This window comes from Anser anser (genome assembly GCF_964211835.1).
Source record: "Anser anser genome assembly, chromosome: W".
NCBI classification, from domain to species: Eukaryota; Metazoa; Chordata; class Aves; order Anseriformes; family Anatidae; genus Anser; species Anser anser.
Window position 1 is genome coordinate 11,038,175 of NC_139731.1, and position 16,647 is coordinate 11,054,821.

The following is a 16,647-nucleotide window of genomic DNA, read 5'->3' on the forward strand; positions in this document are numbered from 1 at the left end:
GAAATTCCTAGTGTGAAACAGCCTTGGTATATGTTACGAAGAATTAATATTTATAGACAGCCTTAGCTGGGAATTTCTATACAGAGGCACATTTGCATTTCTGGAAAAGAACTTTTTAAGAACTTTTTTTTTTCTCCCTAAATAGAAATAACTTGTTGATATACAGCATGTAATATGAAAGGGTGATTACCATCACATTTACAGATATTTGAACAAAGTGCGCATAATAGATGTATTTTTACATTGTAGTGATTACATTACCTAGAAAAAAAAACAGAGACATTCACACGACTACATTAAAGACTTAGGGCTCTATCCTGCACCATTTAAGTCAATTAGAGTTTGTCACTGATTTTAATGGAAGCTAGATAGGGGCTTATATGCCAATCTAATGCAGCTGCTAAGGAATAAATATTGACATAAATGGGTCAATATATTGGTGTCTTTTAAGTGCTAAAACTGTACTTTGCGATACCTATTACAATTTTTTGCATGTTCATTGCAACTGCAGTGCACCCACCCTGCTGCTGAGGAGAAGGCTGTGACGGGTGTCAGCATTCACAGTGTAGCAGTGACGCCTTCAGGTCACAACCAACAGTAGTCCCCTCTGTGCAAGGTGCTGCACATACATGCATGGAGGGGAAAGAGATCTGAGGAGGTGACCGAGGACATGGGGCACACCAGTGCCAGAGATGACAGCGACACCCGGGGGCTGCAGCGCCGGGGAGAAACCAGGACTACAGCTGTGCAAGCAGCTGCTGAACTCTGGCTTGGGAGGTTTGGTTGGTTTGGGTTTTGCTTTGTTTGTTTTTCCCAACGGACCAAAAAAAAAAGTTAGGTTAGGCTGAAAAATGAATTTTATTTTCTAGGTAAAAAACAATAATAGTGTAAGGTATTTTGCTTTTGAGTGCTTTCATGATCTTGCATCTATACTCTTAGAAAATAACAAAACCAAATACTGGCTATTTTAAAAAAGGAAAATATTCCCACAGATAAACCTTTTTTACTTTTTTTTTTAGATAATCAATGTTTTGGCTTTTTCTTTTTTTTGTCCTCCTTAAAACAACTTGCCAAATTTCCTCCAATTCTGTGAACAGCTTTCCTTCCTGCTAAGCTGTTTTTCCCCTACAAATATCAGCTGACAAAAAAGCCGTGCAAGTCTAGTCATCAACCTACTTTCAGTCCCCCCAAATGAAGCAAAATGTAGACAAAACAGAAAAGAAATTAGCAAAGAGCCAGAGAGGCCAGAATAAAAGCAAAAAAAAAAAAAAAAAGAAAGGAAGAGAGGGAGTTCTCTTAAAGCTGCAGCCTGGGATATTACTCCAGGAAGCACAAGAACCACTAGAAACAGTCACCTCCATATGAACAGAGAGTGCTGTGCTCTGCCGCCATCTAATACGTGAGATTTATAAGTGCTTCAGCTCCTCAGAGGCACTCAGGCATATTGCTATATATAGGACTGTTCCAAGATTACAGAATGCCTTCCCTCGATGGTGGCATTATCAGACCTACAGGGATTTTTTTCTCCCCCCTCCCCCCCCCCCCCCCCAGCTGTTTCCCTTTGTTCGCTCTGCCACCAGTGTTAATCATTGCATGGAAACTGGTTCAATGTCCAGCTCAAAAGCAATCCTTGGCAAATACAGATAAACATCTCCTCCCAAGAAGCAACAATATTTGTGTGACATGTAATGCTGACAACAGATTTGTTTTCTAAAAGAGTTAGCTGGAAAATCGGTCGCATCAGATGCCTCGCATCGAGCTGTGCCTCCAGTGGGGCTGGGCTGTTGCTTTCTTAATAGCTTAAGTACAGCCATACTAATTTGGAGGTATGAAGTACCCAAGGCCGTTCCACACCCAGCAGCGGCCACAAGAAGATGCATAGAGAACAGTCAGAACAGGGCAAGTGTACCCAATACTTCCCTCAAACATTCTCCAAGCCTCTCACCATTTTCAGCCCAAGGGATTTTCTAAGCCTGATGTGGTTCATTTTGTCATGTAATGAACAGTAATGAGCAATTTTATCATGATGGTGATCTGATCCACAGTTCTTGAAAACTTAGGACTGTATATACACTGCACATTCCACCAAAGTCCACGCATCTGGTCAACAGAGGAGAAAAGTAATTTGGAGGGCGCAGTAAAGCCTTGAGCAGAGAGTCTTTGGAAGGCAACCAAGGAAATACCAGTCCAAAGTCCAGAGCATACAAGGTTTGAATATGCCTTTTAGGGCTGACCAGAAGGTTATATATCCTCTGTATAAGGAAAAAGAACTATCACAACTCTTTCCAGAAGTACTGTTTCTCTGAACCAGATCAAATTCCCACAATAAAAGCTGAATCCATATAAAATTCATCTCCGTTTAGCATTTCACTCTAAGATTCAGGCTGAGCCAGATTAGATTTAAAGTCCATCCAACCTTTTAGATGAATCTGGAATTTGAGAGAAACAGGGCAGACTTTTGCTTTTGCAACATTATCCTGTGGCTGGAACGCTGGTAGGTCTTTCTCTTGGAACCAGCTATCAGTGCTCAACACAAAACTTGAGCAAGCGTGACTGGAGAGAACAGGAGACTTTTGTTCATATCTTTACAGTGCCTCTACAAAGTTTTCCAAATGAAAGGCTACAGTTTTAAAAGTAGTGACCAAACTAACCAGCACTGCTGTAACAAGGTCATTACACCATCAAGCATCCTACAAGCAAAGGTCCATTTCTATTATTACCTTCCACACACTGCTTGTTTAAAAGTTTAATTCCCACTTTGTGCCTGTGAGCAATGCAATAACGTCCTCTTGCTATTTGTGTTTTCTGGCCCAGGCCAACATCAAAGGCAGCAGTATGAAATTAAGGAGTGCTTTGGATTTATATTCAAACCACTCTGTATTCCAAGCCTGAGCCCCTGGCTCCCCTCATCCCAGGTAGATATTTGCATCCCTTAGATGATCTTGCTTATTCTATGTGTCAGAGTATAGTTATCTGAATATTAATTATGGTTTTAGTGAAGTTCATCGGTTGAGTGCGGGAATTGAGAATTCTTCCTTCAGTCGCAGCCACCTGCTTAGATTTCTGTGTTTAGCTGCTTCACTGAGTTTAAATCAGTTTCTGTAAGTGAAAGTCCGTTGCTTTGAGCAGATGTTAATGCTCAGAAATAGTGTAGTCTGCTATTAGCATATGTAGCATAATGCTAATAAATAGAGGCATGTACCACCCTTGAAGGTGATTCTGATTTTGATGGAAGACCTCACCCCCTCACATATCCCCCCCCCCCCCCATTTCTGCCAGCCCCTTTCCTTAGGGAAGCCTCTGGCTGATACAGCTGTTATAAGTGAGGAACCTTCCTCCCACTCCTGGAAACTGGAAAGACCTTAACAAACAGTCCATTCTGTTTATGCTACATTTGGATGATTAATGATATTGTATATTGTAACTAAATTGTACTGCTATTATCATCAGGTCACTGCTGACAATTAGATATATCATCTCTGGGGTTCATATACAGATAACAATTTTAACTATGTGGATAAGTAAAGGCTTGATGGTGCCCTAATGCTAATGCAAATATTACCACATATTGGAAGTCGGTAATGCATCATATATGAGAACTGCATTACACAACAGCAGCCATCAGACAGCTGAAGCTGGTGCAACTGTTGCAACAGTGGTTTTCTACTTTATCTTCCTTGTTAATTTTTTCCCCTCCCTAAGGATTTGGAATAATCCATCTGTAAAGCATGACAACCATTTAGACTCTAAGGGACCCAGCTGCTTTCAAGCAAAACTGTAATCAAATTGATTTTGGATGTCTTGGGTGTTGGGAGGGGGAGTTCAGTTGCCTCCCCACTCTTCCAGCTCCCTGCTCAATGTAGTGCTTTGAGCTCCAGCATAAAGCAGTCCCCAGAAGAAAAGTTGCTGTCGCACTATGGCCAGTTTAGTCAAGAAGAGAAGGGCTGGAAATTTGAAAAAGCCAGGTCGTGAACATGTTTTGTCTCAAAAGGAGATCCACGCTCCTAATCCTGGCAGCTGCAAGTAACCATTTGAGGGAGAAATCATATTGAATCAAGATGAAAAGTTTGAGGGAGAAAGAAACTTATTGCAGAAACATAGCATTACAGCTTCTGGCTAAAGTGGAGAGTATGTTGAAAAGGGTTGGAGAAGCAAGAACTCAAATTGAGCAAAGCTTCTGCCCCTTTCACTACTCATCCATCAATAACTGGCACATGTCATGTAAGGGCTCAGACTAGAAATTAATTGTTCTTGCTAATATTGAGGAAGCTTATTGCAGTGACCCTTGTCTTCATAAATCCCAATATATACCAGGAGCAAAGAATGTGGAAGTCATTGCAGTGATACCAGCAGAAAACTGGAGCGTGATAAGAATCAGCTTTACAGGCCTTGCATTTCCATAAGTCTAATTCCCATTTCATAGGGAGGAAAACATAGAAATCTACAGTCAAAAAAAGAGAATAGCTGGATCAGAACCCCCAACTGATTTATACTCACAATTTCCTTCTGAGATAGCAGCAGCAGATGTGAAAAGCAAACTCTACCAATAATTCTGTTCTCCCACCAGCATGCAAAGGGGGAGATTTTCCTAAAACCAAGAAACTACCAGAGTCAGATTTCATTGGACAGTGATTAATTTTAAGTGGTTTGAGCTCCCCATTTCTATCATTTCAGGTAGTGCTGTGTCCCATTTTCCACAGAGGAAGGTACTGAAAAGGAGAAGGTTTTTGCACAGAAATACGGGTACAAGTGCGAGTTCCCAGCTCAGCAATTACAGTTTACAGCACACCTTGTCTGCTAATTAAACAAGGCTTTTGTAAAAAAAGAAAAAAATAAAACAACAAAACAATAAGAAAAAGCAAGGCAGTGACAGTTCATCTTCTTAGCTAATTCTGGCTGCTGGAGCCACTCTCTTCTTCGTAGATTTTTACAGATACTTAGAGCCTGGAAAAAAAAAATCCACAAAGCAGATCCTGAAGTAGCCAGGACTCTGCCACACAGATTAGAAGGGGGAAGCAAATGGAATCTTGTGAAATTAGCTCCCTACTAATCATCACTGACCAGTTGATCATTTCCCTCAACAGCCTGTACCTCCTGGACAAGGAATTTATTACCAAGACACCATGTGGGTCTCTGAGCAGGAGTACCCAATATCTGTGGGTCTCAGAGCAAAAAAGCAGAATTGCTCCCTCTGCTCCAATCATACAAAAAAAAAAAATAACCAGCCCATTCAACAATTTAAAAGGTATAAAATAGGGACTGAGCTGTATCAATTAATTTTTATTCCGCTGATGTTCCCTTGCCCACTGCTTGCACTTATTGATCTGCAACTGCAACCAAGGGAGAAAGCCAGAAACAGGGAAGAATAAAGGTAAGCCTCAAAAGTGCTGCTGTTCTAGAGCAACATAAAACAACTTGAAGCTGGAGGGTAGAGGAGGGACAAGGAAGCAGAGCAGCAAGAGAGAAAGAGAAGAGAGAAAGGAAGAGCGAATTAAAGACAGAGCAAAAAAGATTAAGTTTTGTCTGACTTATTGGATGTACACTAGGAAAGCAAAAGGCAGGGAGAGGAAGGGCAGAGGGAGGAAACATGAACTGCAGCCAGTTCTGTCCTGTGGCTCCATGCAATGGTTTTGTCAGAGACTCTCTGAGGCTGGTGCCACTTCATATGATGTGTAGCTTTAATAATTCTTTTTAAGAAGGGGGGGAGAGAGGAGCAAAGGAAAAAAAGAGCAGCTGAGACTCTGTCTCCTCCTCAGTCTCAGTTTGCAGAGACCTATTGGTCATAATTCTTGCAGGGCAAATAACAAGTGTTCCCTATCCAAATGTAAGCACATTGGCACTTAATCCTATTTTATAAAGGTTATAGTTTTACATAAATCACTCACTCTAAATGCGCTTTAGTCATCCTCCTCCTGTTAAGTTTTGCTTTAAGCCTAACTAGGCAAGGATTTCTCCCACTGGCCCTCTGGACATGACGCCACCAAGATTGAACTATGCTCTCCATTTTTAATATCCCTGGAGGGATTCATCTATAATGATGTCAGCGGCTAAGCATATTCCCTTGCCAGGGTGGGCAAATTAAATCCATCCTTCCCGTCTCACTCAGGTCCAACAGAGCTAAAAACAAGTTGTTCAGAGAGCAGAGAAAACTGGCGATGCTTCACTTTTGAAGTCTTGCTCTCCATGCAGATTCCTCAATGTCTACTAAAGGGTGAGCTTAGTAGCCTTTTCTTCAGTGATTTCACTATCAGTCATTCCTTTAATGAAGTTTATAATAGTCTGAGACCTCTCCTCTGTCATATTGTGCTGAATTTGCCAGGGACTTTCAGGGTTATACAGGAAGGACATACTGACAGACAGTACCACCCCTAGATAGACAGACAGCACAGTTGCTTGAAAAAGTCATTTTGTTAAGTAATCAGCTTTCAAGTTACTCACTGGCCTAACTGCTGCAAGGCATCTTTCGTCTGTTTTCATGCAGACAAATCCCTGATGAGGAAGGCACACACTAGCTCCTGTATATTTTCTTAACAAGTTCAGTGCTTGTTCCCAGCAGGGTTTGTGAGGACTTGAATCATCAGGCACCCAAAGAACTTCAAGAGGCCGGAACAAGTTTAACACAATGATTTCAGAAGGAGTACACTACACTGGCTCCCACCTTCGCTTCCTTAGCAGGTCCTTCAGAACAGACCATCCTGCTGCAGACACTGGAGCCTAATGTGGTAATTTGGAGTTCAAAGAAAAATTTTAAACAGTAATCATGAGCAAGTGAAGGAAATAAAAGCAGAGCTTCTCTATGCAGGGGGCAATAGTGAAATATTCATACTATTCATACACTCAGGAGAACACAGGCCAAAAGGTGTTGTTTTTTTTTTTTTTTATTCCTGTAGATGAAACCCATGCTTGTCTCTCCAAGATCGTGCATAACCTGATCTGTCCACCAGCCCAGCAGGTCCCAAAGAAAGCAAGACCAGAACTCTTGCTGTGTAAACTGTATTTGAAACAGGGTAAGTTGAAACCCTTTAAGAGCACAGAAGAGACCATACTATAGACAATCCCTACCCATGCCTGGACTGACCTACAGAGGGGACTGAGCTGACCCTCAGATGTGCAGTATGGACAACCAGGAGCTAGTAGGAAGTAGGGCTGGTTACACTAGCTTGTAGCCTGGGTCTCTGTGACTCCAGTTATCTCCTTTCTTATTCCCTGGTGCTCTTGCTATGAAATGCCACACTAAGACAACTCCTCCAGCAGGTGCTATCTAACACAGCTGAACACACTGGAAAACACAGAAAACCTGAAAAGATTTTTGAACAAGAGAACAAGTTCTTTCAGGTAATATGGCTGAGTTACCACTATGTCTCTCTTTAGGGCATTATTAATTTAAATATCTTCTTTACCTAAACACCCATTTTGATAAAATTGAAACAGTTCAGTCACTTACATTTTTGACCTAGTCAGATTGTCTGAAAATGGATAATAAGTTCAGAAATTATTGGAGGGAAGGAAAGAAGGGTTAGAGAGAGAGGCACTGATACCACCATCACATTGACCTTGCATTTTTAATGCTAAGCTAACTTTTTTCCCCATGGAGAAGAGGTGAGTAACACCAGTCTGCAGCCAGGTTGCCCTCTGTCTAGCATTAGAGGAAATGCTGAGATGCAACAAGGAAGCTGGTCTTTTGTTCTTTCTGGCCTTTCTCCAGGTAGGAAACACCATGTCACTTTCAGTCAAAAAATGCAGAACCGGAAGTCATTGAACTAAGCCACCCCTGCAAAAAGATGATGCTCCACCAAAAGCAGCATTGGTATAACTTCAGACATTAACTCTGATTGTAAGCCTAAATTCCAGATACTAGGAGACCTCCACGTCACCAACACATACCTCATCCTAAATGAAGCTAAGAGCATATAGGAGATAGTCTCCTACTGCTATAAGAAGCATGAACTTCTCTACAAAGAGGAATTGCATGCCCATGCACTCCTTAAGCCCTCTATGTGAGCCTCAAATTAAATAGCTATATAAACCCAGAGAAAACTGAATTTTACCTACAAACACACACAAAAGAAAATCCTCCCACTGAATCAGCCTAGAAGAACTTTTCTTCTCAGCACTAAAACAGCACTGACAGCTGACTTGCTGAAAACGGACTCCACAATCAGTAAGATTGTAAAGTAGGTATGTTTATTCAGCGCTGGGCAGTACACAGGGTAATCCCGCCAAAGTCGTGTGCACCTGACATGGCAGTTTGCCATGGTTATATGCAGCAAAGAGTTACATATGCATGACATTTCACAATATGCCTATACATATTCATAACCTGTCCCCGCTTCATATTAAAATTAATTCCAAGGAGTCATTTCCATGAACTCCTCCCATCTGGGCTTGCGCAGTGTCTCCTGGTGGTGGTCATTGGGGGTCGTGGGGATGAAGGTTGATGACTCTTCCTCGTCACTGTTGTGGTTTAACCCGGCTGGCAGCTAAACACCACACAGCCGTTCGCTCACCCTCCCCCCTCCCTCTCTGGGATGGGGGAGAGAAACGGGAAAGTGAAGCCGGTGAGTTGAGATAAAGACAGTTTATTAAGACAGGAATATAATAATAACAATAATAATAATAATAGTGATAATGATAATAGTATTAATAATAATGTGTAAGAAACAAGTGATGCACAATGCAATTGCTCACCACCCGCTGACCGATGCCCAGCCTATCCCCGAGCAGCCGGCCCCCCACCCCGGCCAGCCACCCCTATATATTGTTCAGCATGACGTCAGATGGTATGGAATACCCCTTTGGCCAGTTTGGGTCAGCTGTCCTGGGTCTGTCCCCTCCCAGCTCCTGCTGCACCCCTAGCCTGCTCGCTGGCAGGACAGAGCGAGAAGCAGAAAAGTCCTTGGCCTGGTGTAAACACTGCTCTGCAACAATTAAAACATCAGCATGTTATCAGCGCTCTTCTCATCCTAATCCAAAACATAACACCCTACCAGCTACTATGAGGAAAAATTAACTCTGTCCTAACTGGAACCAGGACAGTCACTGCTAGTTGACCTCTTGTCTTTGCGCAGACTCAGTTGTTTCTTGGCTCTCGTCCATCCTCAGGACCAGTTTCTACCAGTTTCTTAAGATTGGCTCACTCTCTTAATAAGAGACTGACCTTGGTAAGGGGCCCAAGGCTTCTTGCTTTAGTTCATTTGCACAATGCACCATAGTTAGCAAAGACACTAAGTAGCATCCTAGTTTAATGCCGTCAGCGCTCTCTCTCTACTTGAGAAGATTCTCCTAACTCCCTCTCTCAGTCCCCCCTTTTCTAAAAACTTAGTAAATTCTTTTACTATTTCTACTTTCAATATAGTGTTTCTCTATCTAACACTCTTTCAAAATACCTGTTAGACTCCAGTTTCCGTCTGAGTTGATTCTTTTTCCACTCACTGTAGGAGTTTCCTGTACTCTTAAAACACTGTAAGGTACATCGGATCACTACACAAAGAACCATGGACAAAACCACGGCCACGATTATTGTGATAAACAACTGTTTCAGCCAGGTTAGGTTTGGCAACCAGGAAGTCAATTTTTCCACCAAGTCTGTAAATCCCCAGGACGTGTCATCCTGAGCTATTGCATGCAAAATTGTATTATTTTCCCAAATATTCTCCAGGTCAGTCTCAATCTGTTTTTGTTTGTTAACATATACACAGCAAGTTTGGTTTATGACTGTACACAATCCTCCCTCCTTGGCTAAAAGCATATCTAATCCCATCCTATTCTGAAGCACTACTTTGTGTAGGGAGGAAATTTCTTCCCGTAATGCTGAAAGAGCATCGGCTGTGGCATTTTCAATAATTTCTAATGTGGCTGAGATATTTACAACAGCTTTTTCTAATTCACTTATTCCCAGGGATGGAATCAACCACCTTACAAAACTATGGAATCCCGTGGGTCTCATCACGAAGGGGTTATTTGAAACAGTACGTGTTTGTCTCCATAACATCCGGACTGTTCCCAGAGCTGGTTCAGTGAATATACCCCCTCAAGGGCTAAGATAGCCCCCAATACAATGACCCTTCCAATTTAAGGGTAAGCTTTTTCTAGCATGATCATCTCCACATAGCCAATAGAATCCTTTTTGTAGCTTGCAGATTTGCATGAGAAAATTGAGGCCGTGAGATCCTGAGTTCGGTGACACCTACACCATAACCTCTAATTTTAGGAAGATTAAAAGTTCCTACATATTCTGCCGTACTACAGTTGTCAGGTTCCTGGGCTAAATAACTAAGTGGACCTGTACCTATGCATGGTGTTTTATCGTTTAAGCATCTGGTGTATATGTTAACATTTTCGTGTGGGAGTAGTTCAAATCTCTCCCCTAGACGTTCACAATCATCCTTGTCAAATGGACATGTTCCATTTCTTGGGTGCGCAAAGGTCAGTGTCCAATTCATACTGGGTATGCCCCATACGGGAAATTCTAGGTTGCCTCTAGGCAACACTGTGCACACCCAACAGTCAGAAAGGTTGAAACTATCACTCACTGCCTGGGTGAGTTTCACATAGGTATTGTGCACCCACTGTTCAGTTTCCTTGACCAATGATGCCGTTAAGACCGTGAGAAATGTAACCTTCCAGGTTGCACCTGAGTAACCTTCCATGGGGTCTTGGGTGCCTTTTTCACTCTGGTGTGATGGATCCAGGCATTCTGCTCCTTGATTCTGATCACTGTGACCTTGAACGGTCCTTCCCACTGTGGTTTCAAGGTCTTCTCTGCAAGAGACTTTACATACACATGATCTCCAGGTCGTATATTGTGCACCGGTCCACCTAACCCTCTACCCCAAGTCCCACTCACATGCTTTCCAATTTCATCGAGCTGTTTACCTAAGGCCACCATATAGGAGGTCAGAATTTCATCCCCAGCTTGCATGGATATCCCTCTTTGTATTCCATAGAGTCATCCACATAAGATTTCAAAGGGGCTTAGCCCTTCCTTTGCCCTTTGTCTAGTTCGTATACGCAAAAGGGCTAAAGGAAGAGACTGAGGCCAAACCAAATTTGCTTCCTGTCCCAATTTTACAATTTTCTGTTTGATTAAGTGATTCATTTTTCCTACTTGGCCACTCAACTAAGGGCAATATTGGAGTATGAAGTTGCCAGTCTGTACCCAAATGGCGGCTAATTTCTTGTACCACTCTTGATATAAAGTGTGGTCCCCTGTCAGAGGATATAGTTGCTGGAACTCCAAAACGTGGTATTATTTCTTGTAGTAATATCTTAGTTACCTCCCGAGCCTTGGCTGTTCTGGTTGGAAATGCTTCTGGCCATCCTGAAAAGGTGTCAGTTAATACCAATAAATACCGGTACCCCCCTTTTCTTGGGAGTTCGGTGAAATCAATCTGCCATTGTTGTCCAGGCCCATTACCTTTTCCAATTTGGCCCATTTTTGGCTTGGGAGTGTCCTTGGGATTAGTCTGGAGACAAAGATCACATTGCTGAGTTACCTGTCTTACTGTGGTATACAAATTAGGCCCTATCCATTTTCCATTAAAAAACTCTTATGCTACTTCAGCTCCCCAGCATGCTTTATTATGTTCTACAATTACCATTCAATTTAATATGATATCACAATTCTCCCATCATTTATTTACGTTAAACCTGCAGATAACATTTTCCATTTACATCTTAGAATATTCTACTTCATTTTCTAAAGCTTTTGTTAATGCCTGATTTTCTGTTCTTGGTACTAGTGCCAAAATTTGACTCTCAGATGCCCATTCAGCCACCCCTTTGGCTCCTGCATCAGCCAATCTATTTCCCTTTTCAATATCAGTATCCCCTAGTTGATGTCCTTTAATGTCAACTTTAGTAGGCAGGTATACTGCTTGGAGTAATTTCAGTATCTCTTCTGCATGTTTAATTGAGGAAGATAAAAGTCCTCTCTCCTTCCAAATTGCCCCGTGTGCATGCACCACACCAAAGGCATATTTCAAATCTGTTCAAATGTTTGCCAGCTCAAAAGCTCTTATCAAGGCGATGATTTCCACCTTTTGGGCTGCTATTTGTTACCTCATATCCTGTGAGAGGAAGTCCCTGGTGGACGAAGCTGCTGCCATCTATACACCAATACTCTGCATCTCCTAGTGGTGTATCCTTTCGGTCTGGTCAGCTGGAGTATACCATGTCCATGGTCTTGATGCAATCATGAATGGGTAATCTGGAAACTCTGTTACTGAGGAAAGGCTGGGTTCACAGTATTAGTGCTGAAAAAATTTAGTAAACTAATAGTCCATTATACACGTTCCTTTTCTTCTTCAGTAGCTATCATTTGCGTATTGCAACAGTGTCCCCTTTACCCGAAGGGGTCTTTCGAGCTTCAAGATCCCAGTTCCTGAATATGGTGGGGCTATTCTTGAACCCCTGTGGTAACACTGTCCAAGTAAGCTGAGTTTTCCGTCCTCTATTAGGATTTTACCATTCAAAAGCAGAGTTTCTGGCTTTCAGTTGCCACGGGCAGGCAGAAAAAGGCATCCTTTAAATCTAGTACCATGAACCAAACTTGACTGCTTTTCTCATTTTGTAATTCCAATCATTTTTCCCAATTTAAATTTCAAGCATTGAAAAAAAAAAAAAAAAACGCTTTTTCCTGTTGGCCACTTGCTCCTATTACATTTACTGACTAATTAACACAGAGAAAGAAGCTCCTGTAACCAACAAAAAAATTCAAGCCTCTCTCTTCGTTCCCTAGCTTTACTTCAGCTAGTGGACCTGCTAGGGTAGATGCCCCAGGACCCCATCATTCCTGACCGTTGTAAGTTTGTCCTGCAGCCTAAGACAATTTCTTTCTGATATCAGGGGCCATTCCCCTGGAAAGAGGCTAGCCAATTGCCTCTGTTGTATTTTTTTTTTTTCATTGCATTTCAAAGTTGGTCCAAAAATTCAAAAATTCCATAAATTCCATAGGGGTTTCTTTTGGACCTTGTTGGAACAGATTCTCAATTCCCAATAGCCAATTTAACCAGATTTTGGTATTTACATAATTTCCGGGGTGATTAGGGTCTCAGTGGGGGGGTCGGTCAGGGGAATGCAATCGTTGACAGTTCCCTGAGCGGTCCCATTGGCAATCTGAGCTCACACAGGAACTCAGGTTGTTTTAAGAGTTAGCTGCTTTTCTGTTTCCATGACAACTCTCTCGGACCCATCACGGTCCCTCTGCCCCAGAGGGCTCGCACCCGCGATTTAGAGATCTCAGCCTCGGGTTGAGGCAGAACTATTAGCATTCCTACATCCTCTTTCCCTGCTCATTCAAGTTCAAACAGCTCTGTTAAATACTACATGCCACACAACCTTTAACACCTTCAACACCCCTTTTAACACTTCCTTTATCTTTCTCCAGCCTGTACTTTTCTAATGCCAACACCAAAGGCTCAGTCAGGGGCCAACTTAATTCCAAACCTTTTCCCTCCAAGATGCTGAAACAACATATCACTATACAACATTTCATCCTATTTTCCTTCTCTCCTCAAAAACAACATTAATTGCAAGATAGTGTTATAGTCGATTGATCCATAAAGCGGCCATTTAGCTTATATAGTGGCCACCATTGATTGCAATACTTAGTGAAAGTCCTCTTGCTTTCTGTGCCCCCATTTCTAACAATATCCTTCCAATGTGCCAATATGCACCCAAGGAGGCTTTTTTTTTTTTTTTTAGGACGTCTTTGTTTTGGATTTTACCCATTTCCTTGATTTCCCATTCCCTTTTATTTATTTATATTACTGTCCCTTGTTTCAATTTCCACGCAAACCTTTTTATTGCAGGTTTTTACTATCTTTTCCTAATCTTCTTCCCAAATGCCCCAGTTCTCTGGGATTAAACTCTTCTTTCCACATACAAACTTCACTATTTCAGATTATTAATTGTTATGAACAGACTCGCATACGAAGTCGGTCTGTTAATAAATGTTATTAATCACAGAATTTATTAATTAATTAAGTAAGCAAGCAGAAGCAAAACAGCGCTGGGCGGCCGGGGAGTTCCGACTCCGCAGCGGCGCACAATTTTCCTTCTCCGGGGGTGCTGTTTTATAGTATCCGAGTTCCATCTTGTCCGGGCTTGTTGAACCAGCTGCGGCTATGCAGTCCAAAGGGGGGGGGAGGCTGCTTCCTCTCTTTGGTGCTCACGCGTTGTGCTAATGTTTGGGTGGGGGGAGTGAAGTAGCAGACAGGATGTCTTGCGATGGGGTATTTCACAGAGTCTTTGTACCTGTTCAAGGATGTTTACCCAACACCCCCCCTTCTTGTTATCTGCCTAATAAGCCTCCCCTTCATTGAGGCAACATTGTGCAACCTTATCTCCCTCGCAGATTCCCAAATTCCTTACAGATAGTTAGCAAATCCCCCCCCTCCCCAACTTTGTCATCATATATCAAGGTTCTATTATGATCAGGAAGCTCTGTCCCAACCTCGTGTAAAATACTATCTATTTTATAACCATCTTATCCCTTTTTTTTTTTTTTTTATTTCTTTATACAATGAACAAATACATCTTACCCATTACATTAATGAGCCCCGTTCCAATCATAAATCCACAGGACTTCGGAAAAACACCAGAAGCACTCAGCCTTCCGTCTTCTAGACAAGCAATACCACCTTTTTTCACAAAATTTACATTTCAACAAGACCGAATTTCAAGCCGAATGCTAATTTTTCTCATGCACTTTGTTAGTAAGCCCACACAAAACAAGGAATCACTCCTGCGTATCCATCAATATGGGGGGTTTAAAAAGGTATTGAGGCCTAAATAAATTCGCTCTCCCCCTTCTTACCAAATTCCCAGGGCTCAGGCCCAAACCACCAAAGAAGTGACTCTCCGTTCTACCGCTTTGATAATCAGTCAGCCCCCCTCCCCCGATACTTGGGAAACTGACCAAACACCACCGCGAATATACCCGAACTTCTAAACTGTTACTTAGATAATGCTCCCACCTTCCTCTTTGTTACACTCAAAACATTTAAGAACAAAACAGGATTACAAGATGCACCGCCGGGCCTGTATATTGGGCACCACCACTCAACACTTGGATAAAACAGCACTTCCTTTCGATCTGTCATGCACTTTGTTCATCTCCAGCCGTTCCCCTTGCGGAGAATACAGAACCGCAGATTGGAACTCCTCACTCTCTTCACAGCGATGCTGCGTCTCACTCACACAGCACAATCACGCAATCAGACAGAGGGGCCCCTAGCACTTCTCGTTCAAACCACAAGAATATATCACTTAAAACAATAACCAAACTTGTTTGTGTCATCTCTGGCCGCGTTCCTCCTGGAGTAATTCACTTCACAACAATACTTTGTCTCAAAGACATACACTTACACAAATGCTTTCAACATGAGATACCCAGACATCCACAAATAAGACATACAGTTATTAACACTCCTATTAATATCCCTCCAGCAGCTGCAAATATTACCCAGATAACCTTGTCACAATTTTGAGAGGCCCGCTTACCCTTCTCCTGCTTCTTATACAGTCATTAGCAGGTCCACCCTGGCTCCCAAAACTGGGATGCAGCGATAACCTCGGATTTGCTCGTTCTACTCCCAAGATCATTAGCGGCCAAGCTATCGGTCAGCAAATACCCCTTGACCCCTCTACCGGTCACCAAATCTCCATTGAATGCTTTATCGGTCAGCCTGTAGGGTAGCCTCCTCCCCTACGGGGACTATACTGCACGCCAGATGTCTCCACGCAATTCATCAGCTGTCCCGGCCATGCATACAAGTTACAGGCCCTTCCTGTACTGTAAAACATACCATTTCTCCGTGGCTTCAGGAGGTCTTTGCTCCCACAGTGAGCAGCTGAGAGTAGAAGCTCCTCCGAGGAAAATACTCGGGGTGCTCCTAGGGGCGTCTGCTCCACAGTCGATCCCGCAGCTGAGCGGATCGGCTCCTGGCTGGCTAACCAAACTGACTTGCGGAAAACAGACTCCATAATCAGTAAGATTGTAAAGTAGGTATGTTTATTCAGCGCTGGGCAGTACACAGGGTAATCCCGCCAAAGTCGTGTGCACCTGACATGGCAGTTTGCCATGGTTATATGCAGTAAAGAGTTACATATGCATGACATTTCACAATATGCCTATACATATTCATAACCTGTCCCCGCTTCATATTAAAATTAATTCCAAGGAGTCATTTCCATGAACTCCTCCCATCTGGGCTTGCGCAGTGTCTCCTGGTGGTGGTCATTGGGGGTTGTGGGGATGAAGGTTGATGACTCTTCCTCGTCACTGCTAGTTGACCTCTTGTCTTTGCACAGACTCAGTTGCTCCTTGGCTCTCGTCCATCCTCACGACCAGTTTCTACCAGTTTCTTAAAATGGGCTCACTCTCTTATTAAGAGACTGACCTTGGTAAGGGGCCCAAGGCTTCTTGCTTTAGTTCATTTGCACAATGCACTATAGTTAGCAAAGACACTAAGTAGCATCCTAGTTTAATGCCATCAGCACACTCTCTCTACTTGAGAAGATTCTCCTAACTCTTTCTCTCACAGCCTCACAAGGGAGGGAGAGAGAAAGACTAGTTTTATGCAGTCACAAAATAGACACCGGGCCTGGAAGATATTGGTTCCATGGCATCAACAGGTGCTTCAC

At 42.6% G+C, this 16,647-nt stretch overlaps 1 protein-coding gene across 2 annotated transcripts in view; it reads left to right on the forward strand.

Annotated features, from left to right (window-relative positions):
- LOC310888764 (CUGBP Elav-like family member 4) overlaps window positions 1–16,647 on the forward strand; it is an 815,597-nt gene that overhangs the window by 30,341 nt on the left and 768,609 nt on the right. The window lies entirely within an intron of this gene.